The 15,934-nt window shown below is 42.9% G+C and overlaps 1 protein-coding gene across 2 annotated transcripts in view; it reads left to right on the forward strand.

The window, feature by feature from the left end:
- The window catches only part of RPH3A (rabphilin 3A), a 264,940-nt gene that overhangs the window by 131,958 nt on the left and 117,048 nt on the right, over window positions 1–15,934 (forward strand). The window contains exon 1 of one of the 2 annotated variants that reach the window (XM_049101685.1): window positions 4,444–4,490. The exons of the other annotated variant lie outside the window; for it this stretch is intronic. The gene's annotated coding sequence lies outside the window, so the exon portion shown is untranslated. Of the gene's footprint in view, window positions 1–4,443; window positions 4,491–15,934 lie in introns of those variants that run through there. 2 annotated transcript variants of the gene reach the window in all.

Here is a 15,934-nt window from a genome sequence, read left to right on the forward strand (position 1 = left end):
TATCATCTGTAAAATGAGCTTAATGATACCTCTTCTGTGAGTTTTTTTTTCTTCTGTGAGTTTTAAAAATGATTGGAGATAAATATTTCAAGTGCCAATCTCAGTGTTTGGAGCATAATAAGTGCCAAGTAAATAAACAGAAGGTATTATATTGTTGTTATTGTTGATGATGATAATTTAGTTCCTCTGCATTATAAAAGATTTGAGACACCTTGTAAGAATACAAACCATGAACTAATGGCAAAATAGAAATCGAGATTCAAGGTCACCAAAAAAAAATAAGTAAAGGCAGAAATTCAGTTTAGAAAAAGACTACACATGTGTAGGCATTATGGCTTTAGGAAGTTGCTCCATTTGAGCTTCAGCTTTGACACTGAGCTTCCTGGCTGCCAAAGTGAAAAGGAAGATATATAGAGTCTTACACTTTTAATAAGAGAGAGAGAAGAATTCAATTGCTAAGAAGAGTTTTGCTTTCCAAGAAGAGAAAATATAAGAAATCTCCAATAACTAGTTAATGTGCCTAGTACAACCAACTAATTATTTGATTATTTTAATCTTTTATCCATTTGCTAATCTAGTTATTTTTAACCCTGGCTTCCCACCAAAATCCTTGGGACCTTTTAAAAGTATGTAAAAGTTTGTACACCAAACTGATTACAGTCTGAATCTCTGGGAGTGGAGCTGGACATCAGCATTTTAAAAAGTTTCCCAGGTGGCTCTGGTGGCAGCCAGAGTAGAGACAACTGCACCCAAGGATTAGCTACCTGGAGGTGGAAATCAGGTCTGTCTTGTTTATAGCTCTGTCACCAGTGCCTCTCCCAGTGCCGGGCACCTAGTAGATGCTCCATGTACATTTTAAAATATTTTTTTTTGTACAGGTAAACCATTCACCTGATTTTAAAAATGTCAAAAGGTATGCAGTGGAATGTCTTCTTCCTTACCTATCCTCTGTCTACAAGCTCTCACTTTCCACCGGTCCTCCAGTATAGATTACCATTGTTACAGTTTTTTTCCAGGATACCTTTAGATAAAAATAAGTAAAATTGGGTGTTTGCATGTGTGTGTTTATGCAATGTTAGTTTAATTATTGGTCCCATTCTCTACAGTTCTCTGGTGGTATTACATATCCATACTCTTGCCATGACCTCATGGTGGATAGAATGTTCTTCTTCACCCCTTGATTTTGGACTTGGTGATATAATTTGTTTTGGACAGTGGGATGTTAGTTGACAAGACATAAGAGTCTCAAAAGGTTTTTTGTGTCATTACCCTTCCTCTCTTGTGCTCCATGATTCACCATGAGAGGAGTGTGCCGAGGTTTAACTATTGTCCCTTTCAGCCTGGCTCTTGAATGAAGAATGTGGAATAGAGTCCGCAAGCTCTGGACCTTGCAGCCTAATGCAGAGTCACCCTGCTGAGCCCAGTTGAGATCAACAGAACCCCAAGTCTGAGAGCATGAGAGTGAACAATTACTTTTTAAACTTTTGAGGTAGTTTGTTAGGCAGCATTAGCCTAATGCGGGCATGCCATATCCATGCTCCTCTGTGCCTTATTATTTGCCATTCTATCATAGAGATCTTTCTATATCAGTGAATAGAGAGACATCTCATTCTTTAAAAAAATCTACATAGAATGTCATTGCTTAGATTATTATTTATTTAAAGCATCTAGATTATTCCCAATATTTTGCTCTTAGAAGTCTGCAGTGAATAACATTGTATGTACATCAATTTGCACAAGTCCAAACATCTCTGTAGGATAAATTCCCAGAAGGGAAATTGCTGTGTCAAAGAATATCTGCTTTCATAATTTTGATAGATATCATCCAATTATGCACCATAGGAACACTCCTACCAGAAATGCTTGAGAATACCTATTCCTCCACAACCTTGCCAACAAAATGTGTTATTAACCTTTTGGATTTTTGCCAATCTGATGGGGAAAATGGTCTCTCAGTATAGCTTTAATAAACATTTCTCTTTTTTGAGTGAAATGGAGCATCTTTTCAAATGCTTGAGAGTCATTTGTGTTTTATTTTCTATGAACTGTGTATTCATTAACTTTTAACCATTTTTCTATTAGACTGACTTTTTTCTTACCAATTCCCTCAATACATATTTGCTGAATAAATGAATGAATAAAATAAAAGGAATTTAGAAAGAGAGCACTGAATACCATGGTTCTACATCTCAAATGAAACCCAGCAGAAGCAAGAATAGATTTGGCATGGTGTGGTTGTTCATCGTGTCCTTTGATAAAAAGCCCAGGATCTCACATTTAAATGCCACTCCTGATGGACAGCTCTGCAAGAGGCTGAAGTAACAAGGTCGGGGTCAAGGTCAAAGTAAGCAGCCTTCTGGAGCAAAGAGCTGAGAATGTCCAGAGGGCTCTGGCCATCCTTAGCAGGACATTCTGTGGGAGTGGACCAGGCTGGGATGGGATGCTCCCTGGGGCCCAGAAGACCTTACTTGTTCTCTGAAATGGGTGGTCAGGGGTGGATCCATGTGCTTTAGACATTAAACAAGCAGGTTAGCAGGTGGCAGATGGACATCCTAGCTATGTAAGGAGGCAAATCTGTGCAGAAGGTGTAGTAGTCCCTTCTAGGACCTGTGCACCTGCCTTCCTTTCTGGCCAGAGTGGGCTTAGCAGCACTTCATAATATTCTCATGGTCTGAGAGACATTAGTTGTTGCACCATCCTTGCTATTGTCATTCCTGCTGTGGCAGCTGCTCTGGTTCCTTATATTTCTTATATCCACTGAGGCATGAGGCATTGTGAAGTCCAGGTGATACTCACCTCTGTGAAATCAAGGTGTGGGGGGAGTTGACATCCCATGAGAGCTGGTGGATATATTATTTCTGGCTCCAGATGGATGATTCAGAGGTACAGCCTCTCTGAAGACTTCTGAGCAACCAACCTGTTGCCAGCTTCATAATACACTCCATTTACTTGTGTTGCTTCTTTCCCTGGGGTCGCACTTCCCAGTACACGTACACCTTTGCCTCATGCTCTGCCTTCTAAGGATCTCCAGCTAAGACAGAAGATACAGTCATTTCCATCCAGAGGTCGTGGTTTTTCTAAACTGTATACAGAGCATCTAGATCCTAAAAGCAAAATGGCTGCTGGTATAACTACAAGAAAAGCTTAAGAGAAAGATTTTGTTACTCGTTGAGCACATAGTAGGTGCTAACTCTATGCTAAAAGTTTCACACATGCTCTGTCACTTAATTTCCACAATATCCCTGTGAAGTATAATCGCTGTCCTTTTTACCAATAAAGGGACTGAGACTTTGGATGTTTATGTTAGTGGATGATGGAGGTGGGCCCTTAACCCCATTCTGCTCCACCCCAAACCAGTGCTTGTGGGATTTGAGTCACACAAAATGCTGGAATGCATTTGAAAAAATGCCTTAAGAGAGGAAGTCTCATAAATGTATCTAGCTGACCCTTTATAGACTCACTCTTCTGTTTCATGGAAGTAAGAAGTTATTAGCAAGCATATATACTTAACAGATGTGCTTTCCAAGTTCTTCCATATTTGATATTCTCTACTAGTCATGGGCAAAAATACTGCTGACAAACAGCAGGAACCAAGCCTCAGAGGAGCTGGAGGCTTGCCAAAAGCCATTGAACTTGTGGCCACTGGAAACAGGCTTGGGGCCTTGGTGACCTCGTTTATCTAGAGCTCACCCTGTTTTCCAGTGAGCATGAATGTGAGATTCTTGTTGCTAACTTGGAAATTATTTTGGAAAAATGCAGTAGTGAGAATTTTTTTTAAAAAAAGCAAAAAGTAAAAGATAAAGACTTATGTCTCCTTAAGTTTTTTTTTTTTTTTTTTTTTTACAAAATGTAAGTCTTTTCCATTTACCAGAATGTGTGTGTCTGTGTGTGTCTCTTTCCTTTTAGAGTTATTCTATGAATATTCTAGTGTACATATCTATGCAGGACATGACACAAAGCCCTCTGATGGCAGCTCACTGTCCCACAGTGGCTCGGAGGTGGTTTCATCTCAGCCCACGTCAGTAACATCTCTCGTTTGACCAGTACTTGTTGCATGGTATGGATGGACTATAAGTCATTTGGCTGATCCTCCACTGGGAGCAGTTGGATTGTCTTCTGCCTCCTGTTGTGCATTTGTAGTATGGCTCATACAAATGAGCTATGGCTTGATGGATGAGAAGATAGGAAAGCAAAGGACTTGTCCAAGGTCAGGAAGCTTTTGGTGGCAGAGCTGAGATTTAAACTTAGGTCTCCTGACCCCTCCATAATGTTGCAGGGGCTTTGGGGCATGACACTAAACCCTATGGACCAGTTTGGTGGGATGGGTGCAGACAACCTCCCTGTTTCTGGGTGCTGTCTCATCTGGCCATTCTCTTAATTCTCTAGCAGGGTCATAGTCACCAGTGACCTTCCTCCAGTGTCCCTTATGTCCCTCTGCTCCACACCAGCAGACTCTCAGCAAGCCCCAGGATACCTCCCACCAATGACAGGTAAGTCATTGATCAGCCTTGAGAATCAGCTGAGAGCAGGATCTATTTAAAGAAGCACATGTTTCCAGGTGCTGAGTCATGTTGGGCTGGACCGGGAGGCTCAAGTCCAGGCAGCATGGACGTTCATGGGACAGCAGCCACTGCAGCCTGGGTCAGTTATCCTATGGAGGCTAAGCTGAAATGCTACATTTAATGAGATGAAACACAGTATCTTGAGCCCCCCCCCCATTAGCTTCTAGATTTTATTTATTTATTCATGAGAGACACACAAAGAGAGAGGCAGAGACACAGGCAGAGGGAGAAGCAGGTTCCACGCAGGGAGTCTGATGTGGGACTTGATCCTGGGACTCCAGGATCACACCCTGAGCCAAAGGCAGGCACTAAACCACTGAGCCACCCAGGCATCCCAGTTTCTAGATTTTTAAATTTTTTTTGTATATATATATATATATATATATATATATATATATTTTTTTTATGATAGTCACAGAGAGAGAGAGAGAGAGAGAGAGAGAGAGAGGCAGAGACATAGGCAGAGGGAGAAGCAGGCTCCATGCACCGGGAGCCTGATGTGGGATTCGATCCTGGGTCTCCAGGATCGCGCCCTGGGCCAAAGGCAGGCGCCAAACCGCTGCGCCACCCAGGGATCCCTGTATATTTTTTATTGGAATTCAATTTGCCAACATATAGTATAACACCCAGTGCTGTAATCTAATGTAATCTAATTTAATTTGCTATTATGTTGTTGAATGCTTACTACATGCTAGGTGCCATGACATGGGATTCCTACATATTGCTGTATTTATCTCTCCCCTATACCCTGCAGGATAGCTATTAATCCCATTTCACAAACAGTGACACAGAGGCTCAGAGAGGCTAGTCAGCTTGCCCAAGGTCACAGTGGGAATCAGGTTGTGGCTTTGACACTTATGTGCCATGTAATCTCTCTGAGCCCGGTTTTCTCCATGTGAGTCAGGTTCTTGGAACTCTGAGACAAGAGAGGGGTGTTTGAGGAAGGCTTACCACAAGAGGCAGGATTTCAGGGGCCTTGGGAGTATGGCCATTTCCTCTATTCATCAATAGAGGGTTAGTGTGTGTGTGTGTGTGTGTGTGTGTGTTTGCGTGCACATACTAGCACGTGCATGCACATTCCGAATATGAGAGAATGAGGTGAGTAGGCAATGAGTGGACTTCAGAATCTACTCCCATCTACCTTCTCCAGAATAAAAAGCAAATATGCCTCTGCAGGCTTCTCTGGTGTGGAGAATCTGCAGTGGGATGTCAAGTTGTGGTACCTTCCAGGAGGCAGTCACAGACATGGAAAAAGTGGTGTCATCCAGGAAAGACAGGGCATTTTGTGAAAGATGGGGTCAGTGGCAGCCTGCTGCTCCTTCTCCCTGCATTTCAAGTTCCGTGTCCTTTGACAAGGGTTCTACTTGTCTTGTGTTCCTCAGCAGAGCCAGGCAGCCCCCAAGCCCACAAGGACGTGAGTAAAAAGGCTGTTTGCCATGCACACCTGTGACCCACAGCCATGCCCTCCGTGGGGCTGTCTTCCAAAATGAGACCTGGGGCAGAGCCATTTACAGCTTGGTTATAGACTCCATCTTGACCTTCTGACTTCCTTTCCTGTTTACTTTTCTCATTCCACCTGTGAACCAATTGACTGCTCAGCAAAATGTTTCAAGTATGTGGACTCAGCAGTCACACTGCTTGAATTCAAGTTCTAGCTTTGCCGCTTCCAAACTGTGTGACCTTAGGCAAGTGATTCCACCTGTCAGAGCCTTAGTTTCATTATCAATAAAATATGGGGGACATTCATAACACTGACTTCATAGAGTGGTATGTGGATTCCATGAAAAAAATCTATGTAAACACAGTGCCATATCTGGCACATCATTAATAATAAATATTCACTATTATTATTATTGGTTATAGTTTTCCCTGTTTTGCTTCCTCTTCCCTCAGCTGGATGGGAAGCCCCTGAGGGAAGGAACCACCTCTTCTGTACTTGCCCCAGACAGGCCACAATCCTGAGGTGCTAGGAACTCTTGCTGATTATTTGAGGGAAGAGTAGAAAGTTGTAGAAGCTCTGGAATCTGTGAAGGAAGTTTAGGGTCCTTTGCTGAGGGTTCAAGGCTTTCTAGGTCCACATCCACTTTCCCAGATTCACCTTCTGCCCCATTCTTTTTACAAATTTCTACCCTCTAGGCACATCCAACTGTCTGTGGTTCCTTGAGTCTGTTCTCCTGGCAAGCCCTACTTCCTCTGCCTTTCCCCATCTTATCAGTCAAGGCCTTTTTAATTGCAAGCAACAGAAACCCAACATAAAGAGGCTGAAGCAAAGAAAAAACTTGTATTTGTTGAAATAACTGAATAATTGATGGCCTTAGGAATGGCTGGATCCCAGAACTCAAATGATACCATCAGGACTTTCTATTTCTCTCAGATCACTTTTCCTTGGTGTTGGCTTCATTCTTCAGTACGTTCATGCTTGCTAGTGGCAAGGTGTCCACCCACAGCCCAGGCTCACCCTCCAGGTATTCTAAGCAACATCAGGAGAAAGTGAACAACTTCCCACGAAGGATCCTGGGAGGGTCCAGAGTTGCCTCGCATTGGATGGGTCTGGTCATGTGCCCACACCCTGCCTAATTGTTGTGGCCAGGAAAATGGAATGTGCTGATTGGCTAGACTTGGGTCATGTGCTCATCCCATGGGCAACCAGAGGGACTGAGCTGGATTAAAGGTCATTCCCCTGGGGAATGTCGGATAGAGCAGGTGAAAACAACAGATGTCTCCCCCACATGGCAGACCCTTCTTATCCTTTGAGATGAAGCGTGAAGTCATCTTAGTGAAGTGACTCCAGACCCGCGGCTACTTCCAGGTTGAGTCATATGTCATCTCCACTATCAGCCCACAGTTAATACAATTACAAATAACTCTCTCTCAGGGGAGGGGCTGGGTACTATTAGTGTTGTAGGTTCTGGACACCTGGCTTAGTGGGCATTTAAGAAATGTTCACTGAGTGAGTAAATGAATGAATTGATGAAGCCAGAGCAGACCAAAGTCCCTCAGCCCTCAGATCCATTGCTTTCCCCTCCCTGTTCTGTTAACATGGGGAGGGGGGATGGGAGGGCCTTTGGGCTGCATTTCTTGGGGTCCCTAGGTTTTGCCTAGGGGCAGCCATTGGGAGACTGGCTATTGGAGGAGGGTGGAAGAGAGAACTTGGGGCATTTATTCCCAACCTCTCTTCACCTGGAGAGCATCCCCCCTGTCCCCTCTGCCCCCCACTGCCCCACATGGCTGCATGTCCTTTACAGGCAATCTTTTGGAACTCATTGGCAAGAACTATGGCTGGGCTTCATTGCAATGGAAGACCTCTGATGTCTTCTCAGATGCCTCCCCGTGCATGTGCCTCTTGCTCTTCCCTCCATGCCTTTCTGTTTCTTTTTCTCTGTATACACAGATGCCACCTTACCCCTGGCACTTAGCCTCCCCAAATGCCAGCTGTGTTTCCCAAGCCTACCCAAAAGGCAGCAGATCATAGAATGGTCAAGAGCCCAGCCTTGGAAAGATTGCCTGGTTTTAAGTCTTAGCTCTGCCACTACTGACTGGGCAGCCACAAGTCCCTGCAACCCATTTTCCTCATCTGCAAGTGGAGTATAATAATAGCATCTGCCTCTTAGTGGTGTTGTGGAGTAAATGAGTTAATACAGGTGAAGTGCTTATAATACCTGCCTGGCACGTAGTAAGTACTCAGTAAACTTTAGTGTTAGTGATTGTTACATGACTTTCTAGCTCACCTCCTGGCTTGGGTAGTGCCCAGAAGCAGACCTGAGACAAAGATTGATGTGAAAGTCTTTATTAAGAAGTGTTCCTTGGGGAAACTGGGAAGGGTTAGGATTGAGAGGGAAGGCTGTAGGTGGAGCAGGGTTAATAAGAAAGAGCCAAGAGGAATGGGTAACATCTGGAGTATATAGATGCTCCTCAGCAAATGTCTGTTGGAGGAAAGCTTTCTACCCAGCACTGTGCCAGCTTCCTAGTAATGCCGAGATGGTAAAGATAGGAATACCATAGCCTCTTCTTTGATGTAATACTGGGATAGCAGTTTCCCCAACTGCCCTGGGAGCTTTTTTTTTTTTTTTTTTTAAAGATTTACTTATTTATTTATGAGAGAGAGGGGGTGGGGGGACAGAGAGAGAAGCAGGCTCCATGCCGGGAACCCAACGCAGGATTCAATCCCGGGATTCCAGGATCGCTCCCGGGGCCAAAGGCAGGCGCCAAACCGCTAAGCGACCCAGGGATCCCCTGCCCTGGGAACTTTTTAAGGGCAGGGACCACATCTTGGTGATGCCTCTGTTCACATAGATTCTTGCACATGGTCAGGGCTCAGTAATTGCTTGTTGAGCCGCACTGATGTTTGTGAATTTGGCAGTTGGGGAAGGCGACACTGTTGTATTCCCCTCCCTCCCTTCATCCCCACCTTCAAGGTCTCACCTTCACCAGGGGAACTCACTCTATTTTATCTGACTCCAGCCAGAATGAGAAGGCCCCAGTGGTGCCACAAGGACATGCTAAAGTGGACCCCAGCTGAAAAGGAGGTTGTGACATCTGAATTTCGGTGATGGCTTCGCCCAAACTCTATGAAATCAGGGCCTCTGTTTCCCCAGTCCAATGAAGGGCCTGACTAAAGTCCATCATTCATTCAGTAAGGTGATTAACAAAGTAGTCAAATTGGCGAGACTTGGAGCCAGACTTCTGAGTTCAGTCTCCGGTCTTCCCCTCTCCTGGCTATTCTTGGGCAACTTACTTGACCTCTCTGAACTGCAGTTTCCCTGTCAGAAACCTGGGCATGATAATGATGGTATTTTCTTTATAGGGCTTTTGTGGGGATTTAATAAGATATTGTAACATTTACTTCAGCCTTAAAAAGGAATGCATGGAGGAGCCTTGAAAACATGATGCTCAGTGAAAGAAGCCAGAGATGAAAGATCAGATATTGTCTAATCCCATTTATATGGCATGTCCAAAATAAGCAAATCCATAGGAACAGAAAATAGATAGTGGTTGCCAGAGGTGGGAGGGAGAGAGAATGGGGAGTGACTGCTAATGGGTACAGGGTTTCTTTCTGGGGTGATGAAAATGCTTGGGAATTAGAGAGTGTTGTTGATGGCACAACCTTGTAAATATGTTAAAAACAATCAAACTGTATATTTGACAATGGTGAATTTTGTGGTATGTGGATTATATCTCAGTTAAGATAAATAAAACTGGAAAATATGGTATGTAAAGTCTCCAGCTCACAGTAAATACTCAGTGAACCATCATCTTTCCCCTGGATTGTTTCAGTGACTTCCTAACTGGTCTTTCCACCTCTTCCCTTGATCTCCACCAGAGTATCCAGTGCTGTGTGTGTTCATGTCACTCCTGCTCTCTGAACTCTTCTGTGGCTCCCATTCTCTTGGTAAAAGCCCAGGTCATTACAATGGCCTACAGTGCCCTACACCATCTGGCTCCTGGCTTCCTCTCTCATATCTTCTGGGATTTTTCCCTTGCTCTCTCTGCTTCAGCCATTATTAGCCTTTTGCTACTCCCTAAACATATGCCAGGCATGTCCCTACCTCAGAACCTTTGCACTTGCCACTCCCTCTGCCTGGAACAAACTTCTCTTAGATATCTGCTGGGCTTACTGTTTTGCCTCCTTCAGGTGTTTGCTCAAATGTCACTTTCTGAGACCATCCCTGACTCCTCTATGTATTTCACATCAAAACCTCCTACCTGATACTCCTTGTTCACCTGCCCAGATTATTGTAGCACTTATGTTTATTGCCAGGATATCTGTTCCACAAAGGCAGAATTTTTATGCATCTTATTCACTGTTTATTTCCAGTGCCTAGAACACTGCCTGGCACAGTTGGTACTCAGTACTTTTTGGTTGAATAAATAAATGTTAGCTCTTGCTATAATTTATAATAAACTTTTTGAGACCCTTAATCTTTTTTATTTTCCTTTCATGAAAGTCTCTTGCAGATTTCAACCTGACATCTCTTTGAGGCTTCTTTCTTCCTTCCATCTTATCCCTATTGGGTGTTGGGTTTTGAGGTAAACATCGTCCTTGTGGTATAATTATGAAGTTGCTCTAGAAAACAGTTTCATCTCACTTTGAAGTTTCATCTCACTTTTTAAAAAGGCATCAGAGCTCCCTTCTGAATTCTTCATTGTAATGAAATTAGTTTCCTAAAGCTGATGTGGAAGCTAATTTGTGTATTGCTGTCAGTTGTAAGGCTTTGAAATTAATTGTCTTAGCTAACCTTGTTGAGATCTAACCATGTTACGTTTAGTGCATGAAAACATTATCTCCTCATTGGTGTCTGGTGGGATGCGAGTCCTGCCCTTTTCTCCCCTGAGCAGAGTGTAATTTTTGCTCGTTTCAAAATTACACTGCGTGGTAGTGGGAAGAACTGAGTGTTAGTGGAGAACTGAGTGGTAGTGGGAAGAACTCTTGGGTTGCAAGGCAGATTTTAGAACTCAGATTCTAGAAGCAGCCCTGAAGTTGACTGATTATATAGCCTGAAGTTAGGCTGTTCTCTCTGAACAGTTGGGAGCGGGTATGTCCTCAAACTGCTTTTAATTACACAAGTAATACAGAAATAGCTTTTTATAAAAAAATATAAGTTTACAAACAAAGCTAATATCCCCTTTGACCATGATTCTTCTGTGCTTCTGGGTATCCCGTCATTTGTTAGATGTTCATATTTCCAGATAATTATCTGTGCATTTGTGTATAAATATATATATATTATTGTATGAATGTGCATTTTACATAATTGTGTAATACTATAACATCATAACCACAACTTGCTTTTTCCACCTAACATGTTAGGAATTTTAATGTGTAAGTACATATATGTTTCTTATATTTTTAAATAGTTTGTGCTATTTCTCTGAGTCAGCTTGAGCTGCCATAACAAAATACTATTGACTGGGGAAGGGGGCTTAAACAACAGACATTTCTATTTCATTATTCTGGAGACTAGGAAGACCAAGATCAAGATCCTGGCTGATTTGGTTCTGGGTGAGGGCCTCTTTCTGGCTTCTCTCTGTGTCCTCAAATGGAAGAAAAAGAGAGAGAGAAAGAAAGATAAAACTCTTACAAGGCCATTAATTTCATCTTGGGGGTCCCACCCTCATGACCTCGTTTAAACTACTTATCTCCCAAAGCCCTCCTCATAATGCCATCACTTTGGGTGTCAGGGCTCCAACCTGTGAATTTGGCAGATGTAGAGGGGTATAGGAGAAGGCACAAACATCCAGTTGATAATAGTATTCTATAATACAAATGTGTCATTACTTAGTCGTTTTCTTACTGATGAATATTTAAACTATTTTCAGCTTTTCCCTGTTATAAACCATGCTGTAATGAATATCCTCATTTCAGGCCTCTTCTCCCAGTAGACATAGAGAAATGAAGGGGCCATGTCATAGTCTACCATTCTTAAAGTGAGGGAACCGAACAAGTTAAACTTGAAATTATTTCCAGTATAACCTAGGTATAATTGGGGTCCCATGTGGCCTAATCTTTGTTCACATCAATTCAAGGAAACAACAATTTGGCAGAAAAATGTAACTGGACACAGTTCCATTTTTGACTTGTTTGCTCAGGGAAACTCCAAAGGTTGTGATGTCATGGGGGTTAGTCGAGGGTCAAGGGTGGGAGTACGTTCCTTATCATGAATTAGTTTGTTTGGTTTTCAGGTGTAATTCTGAGTCTTTTGATTTTAGGTAAGTGGTGTTTATCCTTTTTGAGGTTGATAAATCAGTTTTACTTTCTTTCTTGTTTTTAATTACACACACATACATATAGATAAAAGGTGCATGTGGTTACAAGTTAAAAGAGTAGAAAGGGGTATAAAGTTAAAAATCTCCCTCCCACACCTGTTCCCTAGGTCTCTTGCCAGAGATATTTGCTACTTTCAGGCCCTTACAGATCCCCTTGTCTGTTAAAGCAAATTGGCTTAAACACAAATGGCAGCATACCGCACATAGTTTGGACACTTGTCTTCTTACTTTTTAAACTATGTGAAAATTCATACATATACAGAAGTAGAGGAGTATAGTAAATCCCTCTGTACTCATCATTCAGCTTAACAATTATCAGCATATTGCCCTTGCTTTGTCAGCTATATCATACATGTCGGACCTTCTTCCATTTTAATTCATAATAACCTGCCTTATTTATTTTCATGGTTGTTTAGACTTCTGTAAGGATATCTCATAATTCATTTTATCAGTGTCCTATTGAGCATTTATATTGTTTGCAGCCTGATGTCACGACAAACAATGCCACAGTGAATATTCCCCTGCATCCATCTTTGGGCATATGTGTGAATAAATATGTAAGAAGTTCCTGGAAGTGGAATTGCTGAGTCAAAGGCATATGCATCTAAAATATTGATAAGGAGGGCCAAATGGCCCACTAATGGATTTGCATTAATTCTTGCTCCCACTAATAGTATATGAGAGTGCTCATTTCCCCACATGCTCATCAACATAATGTGTTATCACATTTTTTTAATCTTTAAAATACTCTCATAATTACAGAGAACAAACCTGTAGTTGTCAGAGGGGAGGGAGTAGCAGAATGGGCAAAATGGGTAAAGGGGAGTGGGAGGCATGGGCTTCCAGTGATGGAATGAGAAAGTCACGGGGATGAAAGGCATAGCACAGGGAATATCGTCAGTGGTATTGTAATAGCATTGCATGGTGACAAACAGTGGCTACACTTGTGGTGAGCACAGTATGACGTACAGAGTTGTCGAATCGCAGTGTTGCATTACCTGAGGCTAATGTAACACTGTATGTCAACTATACTTCCATGAAAATAAAGAAAAAGAGTAAAAACAAATATAATAGTAAAAAACAATACTGTCTTCTAGTTATGTCTTTAGTGTTGTTTTTCACACCAAGAAGTGAGATCTATAATGAGTTATCAAGTCAGTTTCATGGGTAGAAATCAGCATGGATCAAAATCTATCAGAGAACATCACCCATGGTAAGCCTGCATGTTGTTTTGTGGAACTTTTGCTTCAGTCACATGTCTGTGTGCATGTGTGTAGAATTGGATTGTGATATAAAATGTAGTTCTTACTGTGGGTCTTAGGTTAAAGTCTGAAAAACACTGCTCTGTGGTGATGGCAGTACTTTCTAGAATGATCTTCTTTGACTCTAAATAAAGGAAGCCCCCACCCATCCCCATCCTCTCTTGCTGGCAGTTACCCTTTCCCTCCATCTCTGGTGCTGTCCTCTCAGAAAAATGTGATGCAAACCCTCTTTAGCTCTCTGCATCCCAGCTTCCAGTCCTGCCTCATTTCCTGTCAGATGTTAGCTGGTATAGACAGACTTCATGGAGGGCTTGGGAAGCTGGTACAGCTGCTGACTTCACAAAGGGGACCTGCTCACACTCAGGGCACTCAGTAGTCCTCATGGTAAGGGGCTGTCCTGCACATCCAGGGCATTCAGAATCCTTAGCCTGACACCGAACACCAGGAGTGTTCTCCTAGTCATTGCAAAAGGGAAAATTCCTCTTCCCTGATTTTCTGAGGCTCGCTCCCCTCTTGCTTCCACAGCTGTACCACCTGCAATCTAAATGCCCACTTGTCCTTCCCGCCTCTGAGCCTTCTGAAGCACGATTTCCTCTGGAACACTGGACACCACATTCATACCCCTACTCTGCCCCCCACTGCATGGCCATGTCCTCTCATCCTTAAGGTTTTAGTATGGCACATCTCAGGAGGCCTCCCGATCTCGGAAGCCCTTCCCTCCTATCGCTATCCACAGCCGCAGTGACATTCTAGTTCTCATGTATTCTCTGTATGTGACCTGGTTGTCCCATCCACTTGTGTGTCCCCAGGGTAGTGTCTAATATCTAGAAGGCACTCCACAGATATTTCTAGAAGAAATGATTTATATGTGTTTTCATTTAGTCTCAGAAGAGGCACTGATGGACCAGTGACCATTTTCTGAGGGTACTAAATAATCCTTCTCCCTGTGGTGACAGGCTCTTTGCCATCTGCGAAGTGATAGTCTGAGGAGATTCTGATGAATTGTCCTAGGCAGGCAAATCCACCAGGGGCCTGGCAGGGACAGAGGAACACTCAACCCAGAAAATCTGCAGAGTATGAAAGGGCTATTTTCAAAGATGTACGTGGGGTTTAGGGAATCTGTCAGATAGGGCATCAGACTGGGGACTTGAACCAGCAGGAGAATGTTGCCACCTCTGGGTATTAAGGGGCGAGGAGAGAGAGAAGTTATGCAGATTTTGAGAGAGAAAGTTGTGGAGACAACCGCCTGATGGAGCTGTGTGGCATTTGGCCAAGAGAGTGACCAACCTTTGGTGACCCTGCAGGGAGGGGGCATGGGAATAAAGACCACAACCTCTCTCTCCCCTCATGCTCTGATCTTCTGTCAGAGTGTCCATTGGTAAACCCAGTGGGCAAGGGAGCCAGTGATGCAGGGTCTACACATCAGCTCCTATGTGCCCAGGGCCTACTGAGCAGGGTAGACAAGGATGAATAATACAAGATGACTGGGACTGTGATTTATCTCAAGGGACAGTAATTATATGCCTTCGAGAGGCCGTGGAGTGAAGTAGTTAAGAGTGTGAGTGCCAGAGCTACAGTCCTTGGGTTTAAATCCCGCCTCTTCCAGCCCTTAGGTGTATCGCGTCTCTGTGCCTCAGTTTCCTTATTTGTGAAGTAGGAATACTAGTGGTGCCCCCTACTTATGTGGGGACTTATGTGGGCATTGAATCTGTTATATAACATGTCAACTACTTAGATTAGTGGGTGACACATGGTAAGTGCTCAATCATTGTTAGCTCTTACTGTCATTTAGGACATTATTTTCCTAGCTTTGTACAGAGATTTAGAGGGAGGAGAAAATGAATAAGACCTTTTGTTGAGGGATGGGGCTTTGCAGAAGCAAAAGGAAGTAAAATATAATGACAGTGGAATTGGTTCCCTGGTGTGAAAAAGATCTCCCTTTTCTTTTCCATTATGAGACCTGACCCCAGCTTTGAAATTTGATTGCTAGCACAAATTGAGTTTATTTATTTTTTCTCACATTTGGCACTGTCATCTTTTTTTTAATAATCTATAGGCTGATGGAACATATTTGAACAGAGAGATTAAATGAGTTTTCATTCGCTACCTTGAAATGTTTTAATCCCCTGAAGAGAAAGATTAAAGCTCTTTACAGCAGGTAGATAGGGGTGTATTTTTCAAAAAAATTGAAGTTGGTATTCAGCATTCCACAGAATCTTCCTTCATTTCCTGGCATCAGTGGATGGATGTCCATTTTGTTGTCCACATCACCACTAGGTCACAGTGAAAGGAAAGGTGGGGTAGGGGGATGGCTGAGGCTGCTAGAAAGGAAAATCAAGGAAAAAA

This window comes from Canis lupus, chromosome 26, assembly GCF_003254725.2.
Source record: "Canis lupus dingo isolate Sandy chromosome 26, ASM325472v2, whole genome shotgun sequence".
Taxonomy (NCBI): Eukaryota; Metazoa; Chordata; class Mammalia; order Carnivora; family Canidae; genus Canis; species Canis lupus.